We start from the raw sequence: 6,626 nt of genomic DNA on the forward strand, positions 1-6,626 counted from the left end.
CGTGTGTGTTAGATAAGAGTGATATGTGGAGTGAAATTCTCTCTCTCTCTCTCTCTCTCTCTCTCTCTCTCTCTCTCTCTCTCTCTCTCTCTCTCTCTCGTAATAGATATGTCTGAACAAATGAGATAAGGCTCCGAGGAAGATTTACGACCGGTACTGTCAGGCGAATTTGATATCATTAGCGAGGCCTACATTTGGTAAAAGTGCGCCTCTTGCTTTTCATTGCCTGCGAATAGTCTTTTCCCGTTTCAGTTTCTTCTTTCTCTCTTGGAAAGGTAATCCAACAAAGGCCAAATTTTCTCCTTATCTGTATTTACCATTACCAGGATTTAGCGCTTCCGTTTAGCGCCATAGGTTATTTAGTTTATCTGTAGGTGCTATATATTTTGCTCCTATATTCGCAGGAGAAAGCAGTTGCAACTGAAAGAAAGCTTATTTATTTAATTTTGTAGATAGGTTTATTAAGGGGAACAAGACGAAGATTTGTGAGACATATTTCCAAATGTTTTACTAAGTTAGAAGCCATATGGAGAAGAGGATAAGGTGGTAAACCTGGTTAAGGACGATTCTCCAGGAGCTTGGTCAGGATAACTAACTTGACTTCGGAACAGATGGCACAAGGAGGAGATATCTTGGACGTGTTCATCGAGTCCGATTTCATCCATTAGCGACCTGGGAGTCACTGACTGCGACGATAACTCTCTGTACTCGTATTTGATTTAAAATTGGTAAATTCTTTTTGGGTAGATATCGTGAACAAAAACTACAACGACAACAATGATAATAATTGCAAGGGCTTCAAAATTATAGAAACTATTGACAAACTCCATAGTAATATACTTACAGGTGTTTAGCAGAATTACTCTTCTACCTGGTTGTTTTAGGATGTATATCCTGGTATAGTGACCTCAAGTTCTTAATCAATTTATTCAGTATGCACACATATATATATGCACACACACACGTACATTATACATATATATATATATATATATATATATATATATATATATATATATATATACATATATATATATATATATATATATATATATATATATATATATATATATATATATATATAATGTGTGTGTGTGTGTGTGTGTGTGTGTATAATAAAGATGTAGGGTAATTTAGTGATACAGATGGAGATTTGGAACTAGTTCGCATTCTTGTCCCTGTTGCGTTTACAGTTGGACAGGGGAAAGTCTGGCCAGGTACATTAGAACAACTCTGGTAAAGTGACATAAGATTTACAAGCTACCCAATTCACACTGCAGTCAATGTTGGCCGGTAGTATGTTTTTAAAATTTCATTTTGTTTGCTTTCGCGGGGGGATGGCGGAAGCGAACGTCAACAGTAGTATAGAAGTTGCTTGAGGCTATTCGTTCTATTATCGTGGTCTAATATATTTCAAATTTCGAAGCAACTCTCCTCAAAATTGCAGAAGTTATACGATGGCAAAGCTCGGAGAAGAACCGTTTTTTTTTTCTTTGTAAAAAAAACGCAAGACCCAGGATGAATATTTGTTTTCATCCAAAATTCATTGGCAGATATAATCGACTTCATTGCTTTAGACGGTGCACCGCCATCTTCAGCAATCTTGCCTTAATTCCGCACGCAGCACGTTGCCAATATTCGAGTGACATCTTCTTTACGGTGACAAATCTCTCTATCTGTCTAAATAGGTCCTGGAAGCCATCTCTCCATGAGGGTAATCCCCAAAAGCTCGGCTGCAAAACCCGGGAGAAAAGCCTTCCATGTGACCTGCTGTCTTGTTTCTTTATAAGGGACGTGTCACGGAAGCCCCATGGTAAAAGGACTTGGGGAGTAACAGAAACTGGGGTATGTAGAGGGAAGGAAGGAATGGCTGTTTCATCCGACACCCATTAGCAGAAGTTACCAGGGTATTCACCAAATTTTTTTTTATTAATGTAGGCGAAACTCGCAGCCAAGTTCGATTTGTATTATCCATGTAGCTACCATTTGACACTTCTTATTACTGTAAAACGATAATAAAAAGAATCAGGAAACGAAAAGATAAGAAAAAATAAAGATTAACCCAACCGTCAAAATATTGCATGAAATCTCAGACTCGTAAATAAATGTTGCAATAAATGATTTACTAACATTTTGATGTACGTTACATTACCAGTTTCGTTTATTTGGAGATCAGGAGAGTAAGCAGTACTTTCGTAACTTAAACATTTTGGGAAGGTAATGCTTGAATTTACTGTATAGGATGTCTTGCCACACATAAAGAAAAAAATTTCCCTCATTCTTTAGACAAAATCCGATTTTAGCCTATGATTTACCGCAACTGAAGCCAAGTCTCTCTCTCTCTCTCTCTCTCTCTCTCTCTCTCTCTCTCTCTCTCTCTCTCTCTCTCTCTCTCTCTCACAATGTATATTTGAAATCTGACAATTTGTTGCATATTTACACATGAACAGCTGTTAGGAAAACCTCAGAACGAATGGTAATATTTGCACATTATCATGAGTATATTTAGAATTTCAATAAGAAAATGTAATAATGTTATTTTCTAAGTCATCTTTCAAACAAACACGTCACTCGTATCTTTCGAAGCACCGAATTTTGTAGTCTTTTCCTGTTTTTTGTGAAAGGTGATAAGAGTAACAAAAGAGAAAGATAAAGAAACGGTGGAAGACGATAAGAAAACCTTACTGAAAGTAAAAGTTTGGTTGTTAGGACGAAAGAGCGAAAAAGAGGTGAGGTGACGGTGAATAGTTTTTAGAATCGTTACGAGACGAAAGTAGGAGTTCGCGCGTGGGTTTCTATTAGCAATCCTGGAATTTCTTTATATTCTTTCGAGAGCAAAGTCAAGTTACCAGACGTAAGAAAGAATAATATAAGACAAAAAAGAAAAACGAATTAAACACAAGGCAGAAGAATTGATGGGTTTTTCTTCATGAGAAATTGCCACGCCACTTTTAATTATGTTTCTGTGTATTACGCTGCAGTGCCCAAGATTGGGCGAAGTTTTCTTGAATAAGGATATGAATGGCTAGAAAATTTGAAGTCTTGCATTTTCTGCTACAATTTTAATGTGGTATCCACCGGCATGTGTTGGTATATATCTTATTTATGCAAATTTTTTTAAGATTCAAAGGCTAATGAACCCTCTGCATTGTGCCCTCATCCAGCTAAAACTAGATGGAAAAGAGAATTAAGTTTGGGAACACAGTGCGATTTAAGCACAAAAGAAATTGTGCACCTGCCATTTTGAGCAATATATTTAAGAGAAAACTAGAGAGCAGGGAGTCACATGACGTAAAAATAGTGGGAAAGGAAACTATTTAAGAAATAGGGATTAACCTTTGAGACAGTGTCAAGATTTGGTCTGAGAGGAGCGGTGCCCTCTATTTTATCTTTAATGAAAAAATGTGAAGGAGTACGTATAATTACTCCATCAGGAGACATTCAGAGAGATCTTACCTAAGAGCTAATGGCTGAGTATTTCCCAATGGGACCTGTATTTCGAGGAAAGACGAGTAGGAACAAAGTTCTTTCGAAGATAGCTTAACTGTAATTAAACTGTCTTCAAAAGAAGTTGCAAAGAAAGGATGGAAAATTAGACACGATTAGAAAATGTGTATTATGTGCTATCTGTCACTTTCCCATTCGAATATACTCCACTGAGTTTCTGGTTTATATTCAACTGTATGTTAAAGTCCTCGATTATTTTTTATGCGCAACCGATATAGTCACAAGCTAATTCCCAAGTAATCGTTTTGCGATAGAAAAATCAGTGTAATGAAAAATATGACTTAATTGTGAAGTAATTAAAGGTGGAAAATCACAAGGATTAGGAAAAGGTTCTGCTAGAAAACTCCATATAATAGTGCAGAAGAGTTGTTCACACTATTTCCCAGGGTCACAGCCAGCATAAGAGTCGATCAGAGACATTTAACCTAACCTCCTTTCAACCTTACTTGAACATAGGGCGTCATGCCCTCCCCTGACCGGGGCAAACCCCAATGCGATTTTAATAGCAGAAAGACGTGTGTGCAACTTTACTGTATTACCCCAAAACAGTTCTCCTTATATATTTTAATAGTTTAAGTACATTTTCTTCTATTTATTTATTTTTTAAAATTTTTACACGCTTTTATTTAATTTGACGCCTTTGTTTGTCTGTCTGTCTGTTTGAGTTAAAACTTGCAACGAATTTTTTACTCATTTCAACCGAACAGATTTCGCCCAGATTTGGTGTACGTGTTGAAAGTCGGTGACAATGCAATATTTAAAAAAAGTAAATAAATACTACTAAAATTTTATCTTTGTCCAGTATGCAAAAACACCTGGGCAAGAGATTTTCTTCATATGTGTGTGAAACATGCAGTGTCGGGACCGTAGATTCGTACACTTTCGTAACGACCGTGCAAACTAGCGAGGATGGGGCTTTGCAATCGGTTCAGTCACCCGGTGATTCAGCTGTCAAACACTAAAGAATCACAAATAAAACTAATAAAAAAAATTAAAACCACGCTTTTATTTCAAAATGCACCAAAAAGTATAAAATAAAACTTTCTGTGATCCACAATATTATGGTTACTTACGCCTAAACACAAAAGCGTGGGGCGCCTATTTGCCTAATGTTGCATTCTTTGCCTTGCTTTCCTCAAAAAACTTTGGTATGCACGACGTTTGTGCTTACGTATGCATAAACGTAAAATCGTGGGCCGCTTACCCTGACTTGTGCTGTGTTGTATTGAAAAAACGTACTTTACTGATGCAATGCGTATATACAAACTCAGGTAAAGAAAGAGCTTTATGGGTGAAAAATTTCATGTCAGTAATGCGAATTGTCAAGCAATTTCTAACAATGACGTGTACGTATATCCCACTCTTGGTGGTAGTTCCTCGTTGGATGAGTCGGTAGAGTTGCCGGCCAGCACTCTGCTAGGCCGAGTTCGAGTCTCCGGCCAGCCAATGAAGAATTAGAGGAATTTATTTTTGGTGATAGAAATTCATTTCTCGGTATAATGTGGTTCGGATTCCACAATAAGCTGTCGGTCTCGTTGCTAGGTAACCAATTGGTTCTTAGCCAGTAAAATAAGTCTAATTCTTCAACAGCCCTAGAGAGCTGTTAATCAGCTATAGATACCTAACTTTTAACTTAGTGGTTCTTGAGGAAGCTTACCAGGTATGGGACCAAATCACATGCAAGTCTTTGATAACAATCACTTTACAGCCTTCATTGCTTTCACAGACCTCTTTAGGTCTTAAGCAAACTTACATCGTCACTAGGTACATAGCGAGATTTAATCCCACATATCCGTGATGTGAAATCTTGCTCTCGGAAACTTCTCAATTCAAATGTCTGTATAGAATTGTATGGAAGTTATTAAAGTACGCGCCCCGCTATTTTATGTTTAGGCGTAAGTAACCATTAATATTGTGGATCAAAGAAAGTTTTATTTTATGCTTTGTAGTGCATTTTGAAATAAAAGCGTGGTTTTAAAGTGATTTTAATTAGTAGTTATTTCTTTTCTAATAACTGATCTCATCTTCTCTACTTCATATTACCTTCTGTTGCTTCTTTCAAATGCACACCATATTCTTTGGGAAGCTTGAATTTCAAGTTAATGGCCCTTGTATGTTTGATCCATATGAATAGGGTTCATCTTCTGAATAATAATAATAATAATAATAATAATAATAATAATAATAATATCATAATAATAATAATAATAATAATAATAATAGTATCACAAAACTTAAAAGCACTTTAGAAGAGATAAATGAATCTCTCTCTCTCTCTCTCTCTCTCTCTCTCTCTCTCTCTCTCTGAATATATATATATATATATATCTGTAATATATATATATATATATATATATATATATATATATATATATATATATAATATATATATATATATATATATATTTATACATTTTCAAGATGTTTACCTTATAATGCAATATATCCTCCTATAATTTGACATATTTACTTTTTCATGTGTTATGTGTAATGATAATGGTTGTTGGAGTGTCATATTTAGTTTGGCATCAGATCTCAAAAGAACTAATGATTAAGTAACTTGATAGCGTAATTTAGAATTGATAATACAGTTTTAATAGTAACATAGTTTAGAACGAATATTTTCTTGATAAAAGCATAGTATGTGAACACGTGTGTGTGTCCACCAAGGACTTGTTTCATTTCAATTGTCGTCAGTTGAGATAAGAGAGAGCGCTTTGTTTTGGGTTAGTGATGACAGGTTTGGAAAACAAATGCCGATTCATCCCATACGGGCTGAAGACGAGTGATTTCATGTTGTTACATGCGTTGTTCGAGTCATGTACGCCACTTTGAGAGAAAGAATATGTGTCCTGATCAGTTACGTCATGTTTTGTAAGATTGCATTCAAAACGTTTTGCTGGGATGACGTCATTTTCCTTCTAGAACTTCTCCATTGTATCTCGCTTTTAAAATGCTTTAATGACGTCACCTCCCCTGCTTCTAGAACTTTTGTATCTCGTACCCCCAAAATGCTTTAATGACATCATGTAATTGTTTCACGTATTACTGGAATTCTAAAATTTGTTTCATTCTGATTTCCGAGACCAGTTGATTTGGTTCCCTCTCTCTCTCTCTCG

At 35.8% G+C, this 6,626-nt stretch overlaps 1 protein-coding gene across 1 annotated transcript in view; it reads left to right on the top strand.

Annotated features, from left to right (window-relative positions):
• Positions 1-6,626, top strand: part of LOC136840949 (tripartite motif-containing protein 3-like) — an 882,756-nt gene that overhangs the window by 258,260 nt on the left and 617,870 nt on the right. The window lies entirely within an intron of this gene.

Source organism: Macrobrachium rosenbergii, chromosome 8 (assembly GCF_040412425.1).
Source record: "Macrobrachium rosenbergii isolate ZJJX-2024 chromosome 8, ASM4041242v1, whole genome shotgun sequence".
NCBI classification, from domain to species: Eukaryota; Metazoa; Arthropoda; class Malacostraca; order Decapoda; family Palaemonidae; genus Macrobrachium; species Macrobrachium rosenbergii.